The 23849-nt window shown below is 36.2% G+C and overlaps 1 long non-coding RNA gene and 1 pseudogene across 3 annotated transcripts in view; both read left to right on the forward strand.

The window, feature by feature from the left end:
* Positions 1-23849, forward strand: part of LOC104650623 (uncharacterized) — a 67605-nt gene that overhangs the window by 34230 nt on the left and 9526 nt on the right. For all 3 annotated transcript variants that reach the window (XR_012517295.1, XR_012517296.1, XR_744226.3), the window contains exons 3-4: positions 22706-22784; positions 22886-23022. This is a non-coding gene — a long non-coding RNA (uncharacterized LOC104650623). The remainder of the gene's footprint in view (positions 1-22705; positions 22785-22885; positions 23023-23849) is intronic.
* Positions 1816-20695, forward strand: LOC141584315 (ADP/ATP translocase 2 pseudogene; annotated as a pseudogene).

Here is a 23849-nt window from a genome sequence, read left to right on the forward strand (position 1 = left end):
TATTGTCTTTGCAGTCTCTATGTCATTTTCCACTTTTGCTAGAGACATGGAGTCACAAAACATTTCTTAACTACAGAAAAATAACAGCACAACTATAATGAAAATGGAAACTGATAACTTGTTAGGCTCATGAGATGTGATTCTAGTAAACTGGAGAACATGCCATTCTAGAGAGAATAGCAGTTACACAGTTCCAGCCAAATGCCACCTCGTAAGACTGAGGCCCCAGTGTTGTGAGAACATCTTGATGATTCCAGAGAGTCCAAATACACAGAATTTCTTCCAAGTTTTAAATGTAGCCAACTAATTGAAATATTTTTTATTGATTCATAGTATTTGTGTCATTTTATGGGGTACATGTGACATTTTCTTACATGCATAGAATGTATAACAATTAAGTCAGGACATTTACAGTAACCATCACCTCAAATAGTTATCATTTCTGTATGTTGGGGACATTTCAAATTCTCTTTTCTAGCTATTTTGAAACGTGATACATTATTAACTGTAATCATCCTACTCTGATATCAAACAGAATTTATTCATTCTGTCTAACTGTTTCTACCCTTAACTAGCCTCTCCTCATGCCGTCACCACACACCCTTCCCAGGTTCTAGTAGTTATCATTCTACTCTTTATAAGATCAACTTTTTTAGCTCCAACATATGAATGAGAACATGCAATATTTGTCTTACTGTGCCTGGCTTATTTCACTTAACATAGTTCTGTCCATGTAGCTGCAAATTATATGATTTCATTTTTATAGTCAAATAATATTCGATTGTGTATATATACCACATTTTCTTTATTCATTTATTTGTTGTTAGACACTTAGGTTGATTCCATATTTTTGCTATTGTGAATTATACTGCAGTAAATATGACAGTGCAAATACCTCTTTGATATACTGATTTCCTTTCTTTTAGATAAATACCCAGAAAAGGGATTGCTGAACTGGATAGTAGTTCTATTTTTAACTTTTTAAGAAATTCCTATACTGTATTCCATAGTGGCTGTACTAACTTACATTCCCACCAACAGTGTATAAAAATTATTTTTTCTCAAACAAACAAGCCCATTCAAAAATGGGCGAAGGATATGAACAGACACTTTACAAAAGAAGACATACAGGAGGCCAACAAACATATGAAAAATGCTCATCATTACTGGTCATTAGAGAAATGTAAATCAAAACCACATTGAGATACCATCTCACACCAGTTAGAATGGCGATCATTAAAAAATCTAGAGACAACAGATGCTGGAGAGGATGTGGAGAAATAGGAACACTTTTACACTGTTGGTGGGAGTGTAAATTAATTCAACCATTGTGGAAGACAGTGTGGTGATTCCTCAATGACCTAAAAATAGAAATCCCATTTGACCCAGCAATCCCATTACTGGGTATATATCCAAAGGATTATAAATCATTCTACTATAAGGACACATGCACACGAATGTTCATTGCAGCACTGTTTACAATAGCAAAGACCTGGAACCAACCCAAATGCCCATCAATGATAGACTGGATAGGGAAAATGTTGTACATATACACCATGGAATATTACGCAGCCATCGAAAACGATGAGTTCGCGTCCTTTGTGGGGACATGGATGAACCTGAAAACCATCATTCTTGGCAAACTGACACAAGAGCAGAAAATCAAACACCGCATGTTCTAACTCATAGGCAAGTGTTGAACAATGAGAGCACATGGACACAGGGAGGGGAGCACTACACACTGGGGTCCGTTGGGGGGAAATGGGGGAGGGATGGGGGGTGGGGAGGTGGGAAGAGATAGCATGGGGAGAAATGACAGATACAGGTGAGGGGAAGGAAGGCAGCAAACCACACTGCCATGTGTGTACCTATGCAACAGTCTTGCATGTTCTTCACATGTACCCCAAAACCTAAAATGCAATAAAAAAAATTCTTTTTTCTCTACATCTTCATCAGCATCTCTTATTTTTTCTTTTTAATAATAATGGCCATTCAAACTAGGGTAAGATTAGATTAGTAATATTGAACCTTTTTATATACCTGTTGGTCATTTGTATGTCTTCTTTTGAGAGATATCTTTTCATGTACTTTGCCCACTTTTTCATGGGATTACATTCTTTCTTGCTTTTGAGTTGTTTTAGTTTGTTGTCTTTTTTGGATATTGGTCCCTTGTCAGATGAATAGTTTACAAATATTTTCTCCCACTCAACAGGTTGTCTTATCACTCTGATGATGATTTCTTTTGCTGCTCAGAAGCATTTTAATATATTATACTTCTATCTGTGTACTTTTGGTTTTGTTTCCTGTGCTTTTTAGATCTTAGCTGTAAAACCTTTGCATAGACCAATGTCCTGAAGTGTTTCTCCTGTTTTCTTCTAGTAGTTTTATATTTCCAGGTATTATGTTTATGTCTTTAATCCATTTTGGGTTAATTTTTTGTATATGGTGAGAGACAGGGGTCTAGTTCATTCTTCTGCCTATGGGTATTCAGTTTTCCCATAACTATTTATTGAGAGAATGTCCTTTCTCTAGGGTATGTTCTTGGCACCTTTGTTGAAAATAGTTGGTTGTAAATACCTGGATTTGTTTCTGGGTTCTCTATGCTGTTCCACTGGTCTATGTGTCTGTTTTTAATACCAACACCGTGCTAATTTGATTACTATAGCCTTGTAACATATCTTGAAGTCGGTTAGTGTAACACCTCCAGCTTTGTTCTTTTTGTTCATAATTGCATTGGCTATTTGGGGTCTTTTTTTGGTTCCATACAAATTTTAGGATTGTTTTTTCTATTTCTGTGAAAAATGACATTGGTATTTTGATCGGAATTGTGTTGAATCTGTAGACTGCTTTCAGTAGTATGGTCATTTTAACAATATTAGTTCTTCCAATTCAAGAGCATGGGATGTCTTTCCATTTGTTTGTGTCCTCTTTGATTTCTTTTCTTTTCTTTAGAGACAGGTTCTCACTGTGTCACTCAGGCTGGAGTGCAGTGGTGTCATCATAGCTCACTGTAACCTCAAACTTCTAGACACAAGCAATTCTCCTGCCTTAGCCTCCCGAGTAGCTAGAACTATACAGACATGTGTCACCACACCCAGTAATTTTCTTTTTTTTAAGAGACAGAGGTTCTTGCTATGTTTTCCAGGCTATTCTTGAACTCCTGGACTCAAGAGATCCTCCCACCTCACCCTTGCCTCCCCAAGTGTTGGGATTACATGAATGAACAATCACACCCAGCCCTCTTCAATTTCTTTCATCAGTGTTTTGTTGTTTTCCTTGCGGAGGTCTTTCACCTCCTTGATTAAATGTATTCTTAGTTATTTTTAAGCGATTGCAAATGAGATTGCCTTCTAAATTTCTTTTTATAGCTATATCATTATTGATAAATAAAAATGCCACTGATTTTTATATATTTATTTTATTTCCTGCAAATTTATTTGATTTGATTATCAGGTCTAAGAGTTTTTTGGTGGAGTCTTCAGATTTTTCTAAATAAAAGATCATGTTATCTGCAAAGAGAAACAGTTTGACTTCCTCTTTTCCAATTTTGATACCTTTTATTTCTTTTTCTTGCCTGATTGCTCTGGTGAGGACTTCCAGTATCATATTGGATAGGAACGGTGAAAGAGGACATCTTTGTCTTGTGCCAGTTCTTAGAGGAAAGGCTTTCAAATTTTCCCCATTTAGTAAGGTGTTAGCTGTGGGTTTATCATATATGACCTTTATTATGCTGAGGTATATTTCTTCTATGCCTAGTTTGTTGAGAGGTTTTTTTTTTTTTTTTTTTTAATCATGAAGAGACAATGAATTCTAACAAATGCTTTTTCTGTTTCTATTGAGATGATCACATTGTTTTTATCCTTTATTTTGTCTATGTGATGTTTCATGTTTACTGATTTGCATGTGTTGAACCATCCTTATATCCTGGGATAAATTGCACTTGCTTGTGGTGTATTATCTTTTTGATATGTTGTTGAATTCAGTTTGCAGTATTTTGTTGGTGATATTTGCATCTATGTTCATCAGGGATATTGGTTTATAGTTTTCTTTTTGTTATTGTGCCCTTGTCCAGTTTTGGTATCAAGGTAATGCTGGCCTCATAGAATGAGTTGGGGAGAAGTCTATCTTCTTCAAATTTTTGGAATACTTTGGGGAAAATTGGTGTTTATTTTTCTTTATGCATTTGGTAGAATTCAGCAGTGAGGTAATTTTGTCCTGTGGTTTTCTTAGTTGTGGAAGACTTTTTACTACTAATTTAATCGTATTACTTATTATTAGTATGTTCAGGTTTTCTATTTCTTCCTGATTCCATCTTGGTAGATTGTACGTATCCAGGAATTTATTCTTTTCTGCTGTATTTTCCAGTTTCTTAGCATATAGTTGTTCATATGATATGCTCATGTCAAAGATCTCTGATGATCTTTTGTATTTCTGTGGTATCAGTTGTAATGTCTCCTTTTTCACTGTGATTTTTTAAATTTGGGTCTTCGTTTATTAGTATAGCTAGTGGTTTATCAGTTTTATTTATCTTTTGAACAACCAATTTTTTGTTTCATTGATCCTTTATAGTGTTTCTTTCATCTCCTCTATTTTGTTTAATTCTTCTCTGATCTTTATTATATATTTTATTCTAGTATTTCTGGGTTTGGCTTGCTCCTGATTGCCTAGTTCCTAAAGTGCTTCATTAGACTGTTTGAAATCTTTCTACTTTTTTGATGTAGGTGTTTATAGCTACAAACTTCCCTTTTAGCATTGTTTTTGTTGTAGTCTACAGGTTTTGGCTTGCTGTGTTTCCACTTTTATTTGTTTCAATTTTTTAAAATTTTCTTCTCCTGCAGCCACGGAGTCAAAGCTGATTGCCGGCCCAGTCCCATCCTGCACAATCTGCCTCCTCTTTTTCCTTTCACATTACAGATGCTGCTATGTTCTTCGCCAAGGACTTTCTGGCAGGTGGAGTGGCTGCAGCCATCTCCAAGACAGTAGCAGTGTCCATAAAGCAGGTCAAACTGCTGCTGCAGGTGTAGCATGCCAGCAAGCAGATCACTACAGATTAGCAATGCAAGGGCATTATAGACTACATGGTCCATATTCCCAAGGAGTAGGGAATCCTGTCATGGCACAGTAACCTGGCCAATGTCATCAGATAATTCCCCACCCAGGCTCTCAACTTCACCTTCAAAGACAAATACAAGCAGATCTTTCTGGGTGGGGTGGACAAGAGGACCCAGTCTTGATGCTACTTTGCAGGGAATCTGACATCATGTGGTGCCATTGGGACCACATCGTTGTGTTTTGTGTACCCTCTTGATTTTGCCCACACCCGTCTAGCAGCTGATGTGGGTAAAGCTGGAGCTGAAAGGGAATTCTGAGGCCTCGATGACTGCCTGGTTAAGATCTACAATCTGATGGGATTAAGGGCCTGTACCAAGGCTTTAATGTGTCTGTGCAGGGTTATTATCATCTACCAACTGCCTACTTTGGTATCTATGACACTAGAAAGGGAACATTTCCAGATCCCAAGAACACTCACATTGTATCAGCTGGATGATTGCAAAGACTGTCACTGCTGTTGCTGACTACCTATCCATTTGACACTGTTTGCCCCTGCATGATAATGCAGTCAGGGTGCAAAGGAACTGACATTATGTACACAGACTGCTGGAGGAAGATTGCTCGTGATGAAGAAGGCAAAGCTTGTTTCAAGGGTGCGTGGTCCAATGTTCTCAGAGGCATGGGTGGTGCTTTCGTGCTTGTCTTATATGATGAAATCAAGAAATACACATAAGTTATTTCCTAGGATTCCCCAACCACCACCTGTGAACAGGTATGTTGTATTATATAACATATATTGAGCATTCTTGACAGACTTCTGTCTGTCAATTTATCAGTGGCAACTATTTACTGGTTGAAAATGAGAAGTAATAATATTCATTTGACTAGTTTTCTCTTAAAGCCATTTCTATGATGATGATGATTGGACTGAATTATATTTTGTATTTCAATCACTCCTGATAAATAACATATTTTGAGAAATAAAAATATCTAAAATTTAAAAATTTTCTTCTTAATTTTTTTTCTTGACCTAATGGCTGTGTATTTGCAGTTTCCAAAGTTCTTCTTTTTATTAATTTCTAGCTTTAATTCACTGTAGTCTGAGAAGATAGTTGGTATAAATTTGATTTCTAAAAATTTGTTGGACTCATTTTGTGGCCAAACATATGACCTGGAGAATGTTTCATGTGCCAAGAGGAAGAATGTATATTCTCTAGCTGTTGAATAAAATGTTCTGTAGGTGTCTCTTAAGTCTATTTGAACTAAAGTGAAATTTAAGTTCACTTTAGATGTAATGTTTCTTTGTTAATTTTCTGTCTAGAAGGTCTGTCTAGTGTTGATTGGGGTTGAAGTTCCCAACTATTATTGCATTGAAATCTATATCTCCCTTTAGATCTAATAATGTTTCTTTATACATCTGGGGGCTTCAGTGTTGGGTACATATATATTTAGAATCATTATATTCTCTTGCTGAATCTTCCCCTTTATCATTATCTAATGACCGTCTTTGTCTCTTTTTGCTATTTTGACACAGAGTCTCTTTTATGTGACATAAGTATAGTAACTCCTGCTCACTTGCGGTTTCTATTTGCACAGAATTTTTTTTTAAATTCCTTCACTTTCAGCCTATGTATGTCTTTACAGGTGAAATGATTTTCTTGTAGGCAGCATAGAATTGGATCATATGTTTTTGGACCCCTTTAGCCATACTATATTTTATAAGTGGATAATTTAATCTGTTTATATTCAAAGTTATTATTGGTAAGTAAAGGGTTATTCCTGCAGTTTTGTCAATTGTTTTCTGGTTGTTTTGTATAGCCTTTGTTTCTTTCTTTTCTCTTTTATTATTTGTCACTGTAGTTTGGTGGTTTTCTGTAGTGGTAACATGAGTCCTTTCTCCTTATTTGTGTGTTTGCTCTATCAGTGAGTTTTATACTTACATGTGTTTTCATAATGGCAGGTATCAATGTAGGGCTTCTTTAAGCATTTCGTTTCTTTCTTTCTTTCCTTTTTTTTTTTTTTTTTTTTTTTTTTTTTTAGGTGGAGTCTTGCTCTGTCACCCAGGCTGGAGTGCAGTGGCACAATCTCAGCTCACTGCAACCTCCATCTTCCAGGTTCAAGCAATTCTCCTGCCTCAGCCTCAGATGGGATTACAGGCACATGCCAACATGCCCAGCTAATTTCTTTTTGTATTTTTAGTAGAGACAAGGTTTCACCGTGTTAGCCAGGATGGTCTCAATCTCCTGATTTCATGATCCACCTGCCTTGGCCTCCCAAAGTGCTGGAATTACAGGCATGTAATTCCACTCTGATGAGGGGTTCCCTTATATATAACTAGATGCTTTTCTCTTACTGTTTTTAGAATTCTGTCTTTGACTTTTAGCAATTTGACTGTAATGTGCCATGGGTGAGATCTTTTTGGGTTGTATCTATTTAGAGATCTCTGAGCTTTCTTATCTAGATGTCTAAATATATTGCTGAACTTGGAAAGTTTTCATTTGATATTATGTTAAATAGGTTTTCTGTATCTTTGTCTTTCTCTTTGCCTTGTGGGACACAGAAAATTCAAATATCTGGTCACTATATAATATACCACATGTTACACAGGGTTTTTTCATTTTTTCTTTTCTTTCTTCTTTTTCCTTTTTTCCTCTCTCTTTCCTTCTCTCTCTCTCTTTCTCTCTCCCTTCCTTCCTTCCTTCCCTCCCTCCCTCTTTCCTTCCTTTCTTCCTTCTTTCCTTCCTTCTTTTTTTTCTTTTCTTTCCTTCTTTCTTGGTTATTTCAAAAGACCTGTCTTCAGGTTCTGGAATTATTCTGCTCTACCTAGTCTATTGTTGACGTTCTCAAATGTTCACATGACTTTTTAATTTCATTATTGAGTTCTTCAGTTCCAGGATTTCTGATGGATTCTTTTTAACAGTATCTATCTCTTTGGTTCTTTCCAATCTGTTGCTAGAAAATTTTTGTGCGTCTTTGAAAGTGTCGTATATCCTGACGTTTTCACGTTTCTTGTGTCCTTGCATTGATATCTATGCATCTGGTATAACAGTCACTCTTTTTCCAGTTTTTTTGGATTGGCTTTTGTAGAAGACTTTCCTGAAGATGTATTTATGGTGTTAGTTTGATAGGGCACTTTAGCTTTGATTCTAGATACATGCAGTAGTATAATCTCTATATAATTTCTCTGACTGTAAACAGTATCTTTGGTATCTGTGATTTCCTCAGTGGCTTAGGCTGTAGTTGTTAGTTAAGGCTGTGGTGAAGTTTTGCTTGAGATGAGGACACTACACGGGCCATTCCTCAGGCCCCAGTGGTGGCAGTGGCAGACCAAGCATGCCTGTCCTTGGGCCCCCAGGTGATATAATGGGCACAAGTGTTAGCAGGTTCAAGCAGGCAGATTCTTGGGCCTCCAGGTGGCTTTCTCAGGTTTTAGTAGTAGCAGTGAGCGGGTAGTTCCTCATGCCGCTGGACAGCATATGTAGCATGGGTAATGGAAGTAATTGTGATGGGTTCTATGTAGCATACACTGGTATTAGTGGCAGCTCTGATGGGCTAGGCAGGACTCCTGGGCCCGCAGGTGGCATGTGCAGATAGGTGCTAGCTGTGATGGCAGCAGCCATCACAGAGGCTGCTGTATTCTGGCCCCCAGAGGGAGTTCACAGATGCTAGCAGTGATGAGTGAGGTGAGGTAATCCCCAGGCCCTGGGTCAGCATGCTGAGGCACTAGAACATGGTGCCAGGCTGGGTGAGCCTGTACTTAGTCTCCTTGGTGGTATGCATGGGAGTAGCCTACGGTGGGCAGGATGGGGTGATCCCCAGGTCCTCAGGTGAAATGCTCAAGTGGTAGCTGTAGCATTGATGGTGAGAAGAGAGAGCCTATCCTCAGGGCACATGCATGTTAGCATGGGTGAGATTGCTGTCAGTGGCAGCAGATGCTGGCAGGCAGCTCTCAGGCTCTGAAGAGCTCATACTTTGGCCTTCTATGCTGGTGACAGCGGCAGTAGTGGGAAAAGCCAGTTCTAAGGGCACATGCAAGTGCGCCATGGTCCTCCTGCTGGGAAGGTGGGATTGCTTCCAGCAGTGAGCACTTCAGTTCCCAGAAGCGGCAGTAGTGGCAATGGCAGCTGGGGAGAACCTAGCCTCAGGGCAGATGCAAGTACGTTTCAGCCCAGCTACTGGTGGGAGTTGGGTAGCTGTCAATGGCAGCAGTCCCCAGAAGGCAGGTTTCAGGCTCTGATGAGTGCAAGTTTTGGCTCCCTTTTTCCTGGGGGCAGCCTCCGTAGTGAGCTGCTGCACTGCTCATGTGTATGCTAGAGTGCTGAGGGCTTCGTCATTCAGCTGGGTTCAACTGATGTCATGCCACTCAGCCCGCCAGGTGGACGCAGGAGCATGTCAGTGGGGGATCAGCAACGTGGAGATGCAGGGGCTGTTGGGCTCCAGGGCAGGATGCAGTCTGGTGGGAATTGGGGTCTGCATATGGCATCTTGCTGTAGCTGCTTAGGACGTGGAGGTGTGTGGGAACGAGCGTGATCTCCCTTTCTGGAGCAATGCTGTCATGTGGTCTCCAGGCAGCTCCCTATTACAGTCTCAGGGCCGCAAGAGTTGAAGGGCTCTCCTGGGGCTAGGGCTGCAGTAGTTTGCAGTAAGAGTGTGAGCCTCTGGGGATCTCTCATTTACTCTTTTCTTGTACTGAGGAGGCTCTCCAGGCTCCCAGCTGTTTCTGGCCAACCTGGCTGCCTTCAAAATTTTAAAAATACAATGCATATCACTACACACACACTATAATGGCTATAATTCAAAAGACAAGTTTTCATAAGGATGTGGAGAAACTAGAACCCTGATAACATTGCTTGTAGGAACAGAAAATAGCACAGCCACTTCAGAAAACAACTTAGCAGTTCCTTAAAAAGTGAAACTTCACATAAAATTCAACAATTCTACTTCTAGGAATTACCCAAGAGAAAGAAAACATATGTCCCCACAAAGACATTTATACAAAAGTTCATGGCATTATTCATAATAGCTCCAAACTGAAAAAAACTCAACTGCCTATCAACTGGTGAATAAACAAAATGTCGAATATTCGTATAATGGAACATTACTAAGCCATAAAAAGAATTATCTTCTAATATATGCCATAGAATGAAATCTGCAAATCATTATGGTTAGTGAAAGAAGCCAAATTCAAAAGAGTACATATTATATGTCTCCATTTATATGAAATGTCCAGAATGGACAAATCTATTAAAACAGAAAATTAGATAAGTAGTTGCTTATTACCTCAGAAGGTGGGGAAAATGGAGGAAAATGGGGAGTAACTGCTAATGCATGAGCAATTTCTTTTGGGGATGATAAATATGCACTAAAATGGATTGTGGAGATTGCTGCACAACTCTATGAGCGTACTGAAAACCACTAAATTATATACTTCAAATGGATCAATACTATGGCATGTGAATCATATCTTAATAAAGCTGTTTTTAATTCAAAAATGAAAAATGCAGTAGAAAATGGGAAGCTAAGCTTTAGAAAAGCTAACAAGAAGAAACAGAACAGAATGAGAAGAAGGTCAGGAGTGAGACAAGGAAGCTGGGCATTATATGTTGGAGTCTGGTGAGCAGAGGCCAGGTCTGGAGTTGATGGAGTAAATGACTGAGGGGTTCATTCCTGAGTCTATGTAGACCTGAGTGCTTAATGAATATTGGAAGATAATGCTTGATAGCATCATTAGGGGGTGGAAGGAACAGTGTCAATACTGGCGACCAGCTGTGACTAACCAGTATATATATGCCTGGGTTTTCTGGATTTATATGATCGCATGGAGAGAGGGAGGGATCCCTAACGATTAGGGAAATTAAATGTCCCATTATTGTTGAGAGTGGGATCTCCGTGTGGACTAAATTTAATGCAGATGAATACTGCAAGAAAATTGGCTGAAGTGGGCATGATGATTATCTCATTGATATTCATTCTCTTTCTTCCCCTTTGTGTAGTGATCATGAAGTTTGGGGAGATTATCTTCAAGGACATGCCCTGAATAGGATCAGTTACTCAAAGTAAACCCATCTCCTTTGCCACAGTACAGACCTACCTCCTATAAAATGTTCTGTTTTTTGCTATAGTGGTTCTTGAAAAGTCATGTCATTTTCAGACAATTCATTTTTTTCATGTGAGGCTTTTCATGTTTACTCCAAAACACATTAAATAAAAAAATAGAAGTAATCGAAATAATAAATGTTAAAAATAATAAATATTATTTTTTACATTGACACATTCAGTTTACTCAAAGACATGTTCAATTTACTCAACACAACATTTTCTAGTCAGACAATTTCATATGAATCTAATTTGAATTTTGAGCAATGTCTAGCAAAAACAAAACAATTGACTTTGCTTATGTATGCCAAATAAGAGGGGCAGAGGTTTGCAGCTTTAACAACGGTTAGTCTGTTGTGAACCCACACTATTTCCACGTCTTTTAAAGTTTTCATTTTCTTAGCTTTTATTTTATCCTAAAAGCATTTTTGTGTGCTATAAATTTCAGTGTAGTTTAAGTGCAAGATCACCAGAGTCCCGAGAGGTTTAACAAGTGATGAAGAAAATGGCACAAAAATAAGACTAGGAATAAATTGGTAAACCCTTAGTATATTCTATTTTGTGCCTAAATTTGTATTTTTGCTTTCAAATTATTGGACTTCTAAAAATTATGTAAACTTATTTGCATCTTTTAATTGTTATATAAAATCATCAGGTACCTTGAGTTGGGACTAAATGAATCACAATTTTTCTTTCAAAATGAAAAAATATTTTTTACACTTAGCAACAGAGGTTCCAGGAAGGAATTGGACATTAAACAAAGAATAAGTGTTTTAAGTTACTCAGGACTAAGTTAATCAAAGCATGACATTTCTCTTACAGGATTTGGTTCAGTGGTTGTCCACTGGGAACCATAAGAGTCAGAAAACTCATATGACAGTTAGGGAAGGGACTGGCTCCTTCTCTTCTTGATTGTGGTCATAAAGTATGCAGCTCTATGGGTACTGGTACCATTTTGTGACCATGTCAGGGAGATAGATAGCTTTGGGTTGAAGCCAATATGACAGGCAGAATGAAAAGGCAGAAATAATCTACGGCTTTGAGAATGTGATTTACCTACCAAATTAAACTAAACAGAAAAAGCATCATATTATTCAAGTTTCTAGTTATGTCTCTGCTGTTTACAGCAAACTGATCTGAGTTTTTTAATACATTTCAATAAAAAGTGTCATAAATTGGGTTTTTAGTTTCCAGAAGTATGATGGAATACATGTGCAGAGAAATCCTTCCAGGAATAAGAAAAATAATGTGAAGTAAATATTTAATTTTTTTTTTTTGGAACATTGCTGAACTGGAAGTAAAGAACTGGAACTAGAGGAAACAATAAGAAAGTATAATTCCATGAGGATTAGCTGAGTCCTAGAGCTTGACTGATCCTTGAGAATATCTACCAATTGTTATAACCTGAAGTCTGGATGCTAATTGGCATATGTTTGAAGAACAGAAGCAAAAACCAGATGCCAGAGTAGAGTAGAGAAGGTAGGATCAGAGATACCTGCATGAAACCAGGACCCTTCAAAGCGTGACACTCACAGTGGGTAAACGAAGGAAATGTGACCCACAGCAGGAAAGATGTTCCTTCTCTTTGCATGGAGCAAAAATAAAGGAAAAAAGTTCCCCCTGAGATGTCTTAACCACCAGCCATATTCCCATCATTTTACCACTGAAATTAATAATGCCTAAAAAAATTTAACTAGAAGTTTAATTTGAAAGTTGGTAATACCCCAGGTAATATTGTTATGAAGAAATGTATTTTATTTGCAGGCCTCAAATAAAATATTATGAAGTTACAATAAAAATGATTAACACACATGTAAAGAAGCAACCATGAATCAAAAATTTAGCATAAATAATAATTATAGAAGCATCTGTACATTAAGAAAAATACAACATTTCAAAACTTTTGGAACAGAGCCAGTAGTCTTTATAGGGAAATTTAAAGCCTAAAATGTTTGTATTAGAAAAACCTTGATCACCTAAGCATTTATCTTAAGGCATTACAAAAAGAATAGCAAAAGTCAGTCACTCTTCCCTTCATTCAATGGTGATACATGCTGAGAAATGCATTGCTAGGCAATTTTGTCATTTTGTGACCATCATAAAGTGTACTTACATAAGCCTGGATAGTATAGCACATTATACACGTAGGCTATATAGGATAGCCTAGTGCTCGGAGGCTACAAACCTGTACAGCATGTTGCTGTACTCAGTTTTGTAGGCAATCATAACACAACAGCATTTGTATATCTATACATATCTAAATATAGAATAGGTAAAGTAAAATGCTTTATAAAAGATTTTATACTTTATAAAAGTAGAAAAGCTTTTAAAATGCTATACCTGTTTAGGGCATTTACCACAAATAGAGATTGCAGGACTGGAAGTTTCTCTGGGGGAGGCAGTAAATGAGTGTTAAGTGAATGTGAAGGCCTAGGACGTTACTGTATGCTGCTTTATAAACACTGTATACTTAAGCTACACCAAATTTCTTTTAAAATATTTTTCTTTCTTCAATAATAAATGAATCTTAGCTTATTGTGACTTTTTTACTTTACACATTTTTAAATTTTTTTTTAAATTTTTTACTCTTTTGTAATAACGCTTAGCTTAAAACACAAATACATTGCACAGTTGCACAAACTTTTTTTCACAGTTTTATTCTACAAGCTTTTTTCTATTCAAACTTTTTTTGGTTTACTTTTGTAACTTTTTTGTTAAAACCTAAGACACAAGCGTATTAGTCTAGGCCTATACAGGGTCAGAATGATCAATATCACTGTCTTCCATCTCCACATCTTGTCCCATTGGAAGGTCTTCAGAACAATAACATACATAGAACTGTCATCTCCTGTAGTAACAATGCCTTCTGGAACACCTTCTGAAGGAACTACCAGAGGCTGATTTACAATTAACTTTTTTTTTCATAAGTAGAAGGAATATGTTCTAAAATAGTATTTAAAAGTACAGTATAGTAAATATATAAACCAGTACCATAGTCCTTTATCATCAAGTATCGTGTACTATACATAATTGGATGTGCTATACTTGTACGTGACTGGCAGCAAAGTGGTTTGTTTACACCAGTATCACCGCAAACGAATGTGTTAGTAATGTGTTATGTTACAATGCTAAGAAGTCACTGTGTGATTGTTCAGCTCTATTACATTATGAAGGGCATCATATATGCACTCTGTTGTTGACTAAAATGTCATTATGTAGTGCACAACTGTAAACCCAGAAACTGTAGCAGTAAGAAGAAATAAAATAATAAAGACAAGAACAGAAAAACTTAAAATAAAAAACTTCATTCTTTTGTATCAACAAAACCAAAAATGGTTCTTTGAAAAACTAATGATATTGAGAAATCAGGCAAGATGGATTAAGGAAACAAAAGAGACAGCACAAAAGATTAGGAATGAATAAGAAGGTATAACTAAAGAGGCTACAGAGATCAAAATGACAAAAAAAATAAGTAAGTTTAACGTTAACACATTTGAAAAATTAAGTGAAATGAACAAAATACTTATAAAAGTTACCCAAACTGACTTAAAATTGGTCAAGAAATAAAATTTTTGTAATACGTAATGCTCCCTTGAAGAAAACAGCAGATCCACACAGTTTTACAGGAGAGTTCAAAGAAACATTCAAAGAAAGTTAACTCCAAACCTGAAATTCCAGTTAACAGAATAAAAGAGAAGGTTTTCCAATTCAGTTTATATATTTAATTTCTTTTGTTATCAAAAGTAAAGAGAGTAAAAGAAAGAGGAAAAACAGGCCAATCCTAATAATGCAAGGACAAAAAATTCTAAAAAAGGAAAAGTATAAATTGAACTCAGCAATGTATGAAAAGATGATATATAATTACCAAGTTTGATATACTCTAGAAATGCAATTTTAGCATAATAAACATTAAATTTAACATTATAAAATCTATTAAGTAATGTATCACATTAATATATTTAAAAAGAAAATATTATTTTAATAGGTATAGAATATACAGTTGATAACAATTAATAATCATTTTTGATACAAAATCCCAGTGGACAAGTCGTAAAAAGGAATTTCTTTAACCTGAAACAGTTATGTATGGAAATTTTATAGCAAACATTGTAATCAATGGTGAATCATTATAATCATTCACTATACAACTATTGCTATTCAACATTGGATTAAATATCATAGCCAGTGCAATAAGAAAAAAAAAGAAAAAGAAATGCTGTAAGGATTGGAAAGTAAATTATTATTAATCAGAGATAACATGGTTTTCCACAAAATAGGAAACCTGAAGGAATTCTGCCCAAATTGTTACTATTAATCATTTGGGGGAATAATACAATAAATTTATTAAGGTTCTGTCAAAGTTACAAGATTAATAACTAAAAGTCAGTGGCATTTTTATGTACCAGCAACAAACAGCTAGAAAAGAAAAATTTTAAAGCATAATATTTACAATAGTGAAAAAAAAAAAGTGCCCAACCAGATTCTAACAGAAAGTATGTAAAGACATGTTTTGTTTGTTTGGCTGGTTTTTGATTGGGTCATCTTGAGTGTGTTCCTTAAGACAAATTAAACAGAAATCGAGGCTGTCATTTTAGTGGGGTTTCTAAAGGGAGCAGAGATAAAATGGATATTTTAAAAACAGACTTGCATCCAAACCTTTTTTTTAGTCCCACCTGTATCCTACTTCTAGAATAATTGGGGTCAAGAACCCTGAAGCTTTGCAGATTCTGCAATGGCAATTAGAGTGCTTCTACATTTTTCCCACTGATGGATTTATTCCGATTTCATGGATCTGCTAAACCATTTACCACACGACCATCCACCATTCAGATTCCACTACCTTCTCCCCTCTTGTCCCTTTGCCCTGGAGCATTTTGACTTCCCCCACCATTCTCTCTTCCCCTCAATCCCTTGACAGTTGTTTGAGAGTTTCTGGGAGAATGCAGAGTTGAGTATGTGTGTTTAATTCTCCATTTTTACCACAGGCCCACTCTAACTTTCTATACGCATATCTCTGAGAGAAATCAGGTATTCACTTGGAAACCAGGTTAATCAAGTATTTATTTGGTCATGGAAGAAAGACCATGCTCTTTTATCCCAGCAGGGCTGATTGTTCCTGAAACCTCCAACCAGTGGACAGCAATCACATTAATTGGCTTAGCCTCTACGCCAAGTTTATTTAACCTGGGTTGAGGGTATTACCAGTGCCTGAGTCAGGGTCAAGTATAACAAATGGTTCCAGGGGGATACAAAAATGTTGCTCTTTGGGGCCTGTTTAAATGTAGCTTTCCTCTCAAGTGTGGGGTGAGAAGAACCTAAGGGACCCTACCAGCTCCCTCAAAAAGCAGAACTTTGATGGTTTTGTGAGGCCAAAATAAACAAGGCATGACAGCCTTGATTTATGTCTTTCCCTCTTCTCCTGACAGAAGACAAGACCTACAGTAATGTAATGACATGCCTTTTAGACTTCCCCTTTTGCAACTGATGTTTAATATGCACTGGTTGCTGCTGCTGCGCCGTCTCAGGTTTTTCTTATTACGCATGTACCTCAAGGTGATCGTTCACAATTGACATAGTTTTAGAAATACTTTTTAATTATGATTTCAAAAGATAATAGTTATAAGAACTTTACTAATTTAGGCTGTGGATTCTTATCTATAGCTGAACAAAATTACACTCTAATTTCTTTCGAAACTTGTAATTTAGCACAGAATCAAATCTTTCCTTTCATCTTCAGATCTTCTGCCTAGTTTCCAAATCCCTAGAGATCAATCTAATCCTCTAAGAGTCTCTTCCTTTTAACTCTTTCCTTCTAGGGATCTCAGATTATAAACCCTTTTTTCAAAACCTATCATTGAGGGACCGGCATCAAATCTAGGACAACATTTACAATTTTGAACAATTGATCTAATGACCACTGACTTAGGAGATTTTGTTTCTATATTCATCACTGGTGCCCTGTATCCTTGGAAAACACCTTAACCCCAGCTTTTCTCCCCTTCGTAAATGAAAATGACAGTATTTGTAATCAGTGTTTTTATGCAAGGGAAGCGTGTATAGAAAGAAAAATATATAAAGATACCAGTTTGTACTATTGTTCCCAGTTTTCTATGGGTAGTACTGAAATATTATGAAAAAGGGAATAAAATAAAAGTGAAAGGGGAAACAAGAAAAAAGAGAATAATGAGAATTATATACAAGAATATAAAATGATAGTTTCAGAGGGAAATGTAGTCATAGACTTCTTCAAGAAGCTTCTACCCAAATAACGATGTAGGAAAAATCATCATGAACTATATATAAGAAGCTTAACAGAAAAACTAACAAAGCAGTAAATAAAAATAAAAGGACATTGTTATCTCAGTTGGAGAAAATGGGAAGTGAGAAGTTTCTTTCGTTGGAATGTTATTTTAAATAAGACTTTAAAAGATATTTTTTAACTTTTTCAGAAAGGAAATGTCATGCTGCTGCATTTAAACCTTAAAAAATCATCTGCTTGGCATTTTGAAAAATTGAACCTGCACTTGTTTCAAACATTACATCCCCCTTGAAGCCTTTCCCAATTTCCAAAACAAAATTAATTACTCTCCCCTTAAGGTCTCAGAGGACTTTGAAGTCACTTGTCTTGCAGCGTTGTAGTTAACATTTTCTGTGTTATTCTTACCCCTTAGGATGTGAGCTACTCTAGGAAAAAAATCATGACTTATTCTTTTAACCCCCGTACTGAGGTCCATAATATGAATAAAAGGGACTTTGCTTTTTTATTGTTTTTCAACGTGTGTTGCCTTTTTTAGGGTAGACATTTAACTGGACATTCAAACTTGTTTATTGATAATGTTGCTTCACACTCATTTACAAGATATTGAACACTTCTTTTACTTAATTAAGTTATAATCTTTCTAAAATTCTAATTCAATTATACCAAATGTATATATTATATAAAATAAAATGGTATTAGTATCTATCTGCATTTGACGATGATGTTTATCTTCCATATAAACAGACAGAATTTCTTTATTGGCGTATTGCTATAACAAAGCTAAATGTCTTAGTAGAATTTTTAAAAAGTCACCTGTACCTGACTGCAAGTTGTTTCCATGTAGCCAATGACAATACCCTGTTGAGCAGCTTTCTAAATTTGAGGTATATCTGGTCAGAAACCAGCAGAGAAAAAAACGTAATTATGCCAAACTTTCAAGACACAGTGGACTCTTTTACAGCCTCCCCTTACCCCCCAAACAATTGTCTACATGAAAGGAATAAAAACAGTAGGATTGTTTTGTTTTGCTTTGCTTTGAAATCCTGTTTCACTCACGGGAGAAAAGAAAGTAAATGATATAGTATAACTCCATTGACAAAAAGACAAAGTGCGGGTTAGGCTGTAGATCTTAAGATTTCTGGTTTGGTTCCCATTTCAACATTTCTGTCATTAACTGTATACCTTTGTCCATAACATTTTAATCTCTCTTAGACTAAAAAATATACAGGACAATATGAGAGCCAGTCCTTTTTCTCATACTTCTGCAGTGCTCCCACCTTATAAAAAAGCCTCTTTCTATTTCTGTAAACAAAGCACTTCGATTGGGGTTAAATTGTGACCCAACCCATATAGAATTCCAGTCTACACCAAGTAGTATTGCAGGGAATCTCTAGTGTGCATGCATGCATAATCATACTCCATGCCCTCAGGGTTGAAAATGTGGTTATATCTGATAATATAAAGCAGCTTTGAGCTGGTGATAGGTTAACATTAAAAGGATTAAGGCTTGCATTGACATGGACTGACATACAAAAATTGGATTTAATGCTAACAGCTGGAATGCTCAGGCAAATAAAGAGTAAGTAAGGGAAAGACAAATGGAGTTAAATTAGAGCAAGTGGGTGTGAAAGTTATGCCCAGGATGATTTTCAACTCAGTTTTAAAATGTTTCAGTCAAGGTCTAAAAAAGGTAGAGTTGGCATCAATTCTTATCAATGATTATAAAATATAGGAAAAAGTCTCCAGTGGAAATTTTCATTTTGCAAGGTAAGTATTGTAACACTGGAAACTTTTTTTTAAAAGAGAAGTGACTAATCCTGTGGCTTTCTAAGTGCTTTTCAGCTTCACCACCCTTGAAAAACAAGCTAACATTTTAAAATATAGAAGACCTGTTAAGTCTCAGGAGGCAGATTTTTCTCTCAGCATATTAGTCAGAAAATTAACTTATAGGTCTGAGCCACACAGGTTAACCTTGATTGCAAAACTTTTTGACGGCTGGCAGAGTGCACCTCAAGGTATATTTGCTGAGCTGCAGGTGGTTGATAAGAACCAGGACATAAGTATCTACAAATTCCTTTTCTCCTATACCTCTGTGCTCTGTGGACTACCTGTGTCAGAGTCATGGGGCTAAGGGATTGAAAATGCAATTTTTCTGCTCCCATTCCAGACCTACTGAAGCAGAATCTCTGAGAGTGGTGCTTAGGAATAAGCACCCCGAGTGATTCTCATGCTTACCAAAGTTTGAGAACCACTGGCCTATTTTCTGGCCATTTTCAATATTCTCTACACCAGATCCCTCATCTTATTTTTACTAGAAAAACAAACAAACAAACAAAATACTTGCTAAACATTGTCTTTCACTGGCTTGGGTGGTAGGCATTACTAAAGTTTGAGGTCTTCACTCTAAAAGGTCTGTAAGATGAGACACACATGAAGCCAAAATGTGCCATGCTGTTCACTCTGCCTGAAGTGCCACCATCGTCCCTTCTCCTTATAGCTCTGCTAAATTCCTTCCTTTTCATTCTCAAGACTCAGTTGTCGTAGCTTCTACTATTAACTCTGAAAGTAGAGATCATCGTCTCTTCCTTTTAGCCATTATTTGGACTCACTATGAAGTATACAAACCATAGAAGTGCTGTTACAGTGTGACTGAAACTGTCTCTCCTGTAAAACTGTTCACCTGGGGACAAGGAGAAAATTTCCCATTATTTTATCCCTACGTCCTAAGTGAGTGTCTGGCACAGAATTACTGCTCCATCATTCTGGGTCAATGAATAAATGATAAAAAGAGTCCACAGGATTTGGGGAGGTGACTGAATTTTGAAAGCAGTGTGAATTATGGTGAGATACTAAAATTTAAAACATAATACAGTAATCTTCAAAAGTTATACAGATCCACATTGCCTCTAGCAAACACTTTATTGGACATTGGTAAATTTGGCCCTTCTATGATAAATAAAGGGTGAACCTGGGAAGTTCAGAAACAGAAGAAGATAGAAGCTTAATTTCCTTCCCTTTGGTGGTTCGGGGGGCTTGATAAGGGCAATTAGTTGTTAGTTAACTCAATTTCTTTAAGAATGCCTATTTTTACTTTCAGCTATTACCATCTTAAAGTCTCTGACAAGTATAAGGATAAATATTTGTGAGTCTCTTTAATAATCTGATGCACATAGCTATGTGCATAAAACATAAAATCTATTTTATGCTTTTAGAATTCAAAGTCTCTAATATCTTTAATTCCAGATGCAAATATGTCTAGTTTTACAAATTCCTCTACTTCTAGCCTTTACAGACTATAGATTATATTTTTTACTAGTAAGTATCATAAAAATTCCAATAAGTTGTAATGTCACTAGATTCTAAGATTTACTTTTTTAAATATTTCACATGGCAGAAATCAGGATTGTCTTAAAACTGATGATGTCTTATTTTAAATGAAATATTGTAGCTTTATTCTTATCAATAGTAACACTAAACAACTACAAGGGATCTCAAATGCTGTACTTAAAGCTTGTAAAACATATAGTACTTAGTACATAAAGAATTTGATTACAAGATAATTGAAAAACAAAATTTAACAAATTTCTGTATTTAAATCCTTGAGGAGTAATAAAGAAGACACAACACTTTATTTCTTAAGCTGGTCTGTGAAACAGACCCCAAAGTTTAATGTATATCTTTATCCTTTTCTTTCACACCTGCAGCTAAGACTTTGTGAATGATGTATCTTCAGAAATTAAAGAGTGACTGAAAGTTTATTCCAAATCACGCACATAGGGAAGTACTCTTTGAGCTGAGGAATGTAACTTATGCCAGAAATACAAGCGTACCTTGGAGATGCTGCAGGTTTAGTTTCAGACTGCCACAGTAAATTGCAATAAAGGGAGTTACACAATTTTTTGATTCCCTAGTGCATATAAAATTTATGTCTATACTATACTGTAGTCTATTAAGTGTGCAATAGCATTATATCTAAAAATAATTTACATACAGTAATTTTAAAATACTTTATTAAAAATATTCTACTGAGCCTTCAACAAGTTGTAATTCTTTGCTGGTAGGGATTCTTGCCTTGATGCTCATAACTGCTGACTGTTTAGGGAGGAGTTTGCTGAACGCTGGGGTGGCTGTGGCAATTTCTTAAAATAAGGTATCAGTGAAGTTGGCTGCATTGATTGTTTTCTGTTTCACAAAAAATGTCTCTGTAGCATGTGATGATTGTAGCAAAATGCTATTTGATAGCATTTTACCCACAATATGATATGACTTGAAAAACTGAAGTCAATCCTCTCAAACCCTACCACTGTTTGGTTATAAGTTCATGTAGTATTCTAAATTCTGTTGCCATTTTAACAATGGTCACAGCATCTTCGTTAGGAGTAGATTCCTTCTCAAGAAACCACTTGCTCATCCATAGAAAGAAACTCCTTATCCGTTCATTATTTCTTATGAGATTGCAGCAATTAAGTCACATATTTAGGCTCCACTTTTAATTCTAATTATCTTGCTATTTCCATCAAATCTTCAGTTGCTTCTTCTACTGAAGTCTTCAACCCCTGAAAGTCATCAATGAGGACTGGAATCAACTTCTTCCAACCTCCTGTTAATGTTGGTATTTTGACCTCCCCCATGAGTCATAAATGTTCTTAATGGCATCTAGAATGGTGAACCTCTCCCACGAGGTTTTCGATATAGTTTGTCCAAATCCAACAGCTGTGACAGCTACAGTCTTATGAAATGTATTTCTTAAATAATAAAACTTGAAAGTCTACTTGATCCATGGGCTGCAGAATGGATGTTGTGTTAGCAGGAATGAAAACAACACTCATCCCTTTGTTTATCTTCATCAGAGCTCTTTGGTGACCAGGTAAGCAATAATATTTTGAAAGGAGTCTTGTTTTCTGAGCAGTATGTCTCGACAGTGGGCTTATTCAGTAAACCATGCTGTAAACAGGTGTACTGTCATCCAGGCTTTGTTGTTCCATTGATAGAACCCAGGCAGAAATGATTTAACATAATCCTTAAGGACTTTAGCATTTTTGGGATGGCAAATGAGCCCTGGCTTTCACTTAAAGTCACCAGTTGCATTAACTCCCACCGAGAGAATTAGCCTATCCTTTGAAGCTTTTAAGTCAGGCACTGACTTCTTTCTAGCAGTGACAGTCCTAGATGGTATCTTCTTCCAATACAAGGCTGTTTCAACTCCATTGAAAGTTAGGTTGGGTTTTTGTTAGTTGACTTTAAAGAAGAAGTAGCTCATTTGTCCAGAACTTCACTCTTAACCTCTGTGCTTTACAGTCCTCTACAGCCATTTCCTGTGAACCAAGATAGTAAATTTGATCTGCCTCCAAAGATGAGGAGGAGGAAGTTGTGACTGGTGAGTTTTTCTCTTCAATGAAGGCAACAGAGCACAAGTGCAGAATGGGAAAATGTAGGGACAGAAAGTGTTTCTTGTCAACCTTTCTTTTTATTTTTAAGCCCATGAAAAGAAGCTTGCTTGTGGCCTTTCTGTAAGCAGAGGTGTACCTACCGGTTGGAAATATCTTCAGAATGAACACAAATAAATATCCCTAAAACTCTTCTGGATTCAGTTTGTGGGAAAGAGCATTATGAAGGTAAGCAACTTGGTAGTTTTATAAAAAGTACTCAGAAAAATAAGTCTTCGTGTCTTGGGTGGATACATTTTAAAATTGATGTTGATAAAATCATATGAAAACAAGTAAAAGAGTAAAACTGAGATAATCAGCATACCTTTTATTTTCTATAAAATAAATACAGTTGACTTGAACAACACAGGATTGAAGTGCATGGGTCCACTTATATGCAGATAATTTTTCAGTAAATATCTTGGAAAAATTTTTAGAGATTTGTCACAATTTGAAAAAAATAGGTAAATCTTGCAGCTAAAAATATTTTTAAAATTAAGAAAAAGTTAGATATGTCATGAATGCATAAAATATTAGTAAATATTATTCTACTCATCATTTCTACCCTAAAACATATACAGATATTGTATAAAAAGTCAAGATTTCTTAAAACATATGCACTTACAGCCTCACAGGTTGCCATTTGCAGTTGAGAGAAATGTAAACACACATAAAGATGCAGTATTAAATCATAATTGCATAAATTAATCATAATATATACTCTACTACTGTAATAACTTTATAGCCATCTCCTGTTGGCAATATGGTGAGCTCAAGGGTTGTATCTGCTTAAAACACCATGTGATGCTAATCATCTCCACATGACAGTTCATCCTTCCAGTAAATTGCATATCCCAATAAAAAGTGATCCCTCAGCATTTTTGCATATTTTTAATCGTGTTTAGTGCAATCATAAACCTTGAATAATACCATTGGACTAATATGAAGAGCCACTAGTGACACAAGAAGTGCTCCCAAGAAGCAGAGAAAAGTGACATTATAAGAAAAAATTGAAT

This window comes from Saimiri boliviensis, chromosome 4 (assembly GCF_048565385.1).
Source record: "Saimiri boliviensis isolate mSaiBol1 chromosome 4, mSaiBol1.pri, whole genome shotgun sequence".
In the NCBI taxonomy this organism is placed as follows: domain Eukaryota; kingdom Metazoa; phylum Chordata; class Mammalia; order Primates; family Cebidae; genus Saimiri; species Saimiri boliviensis.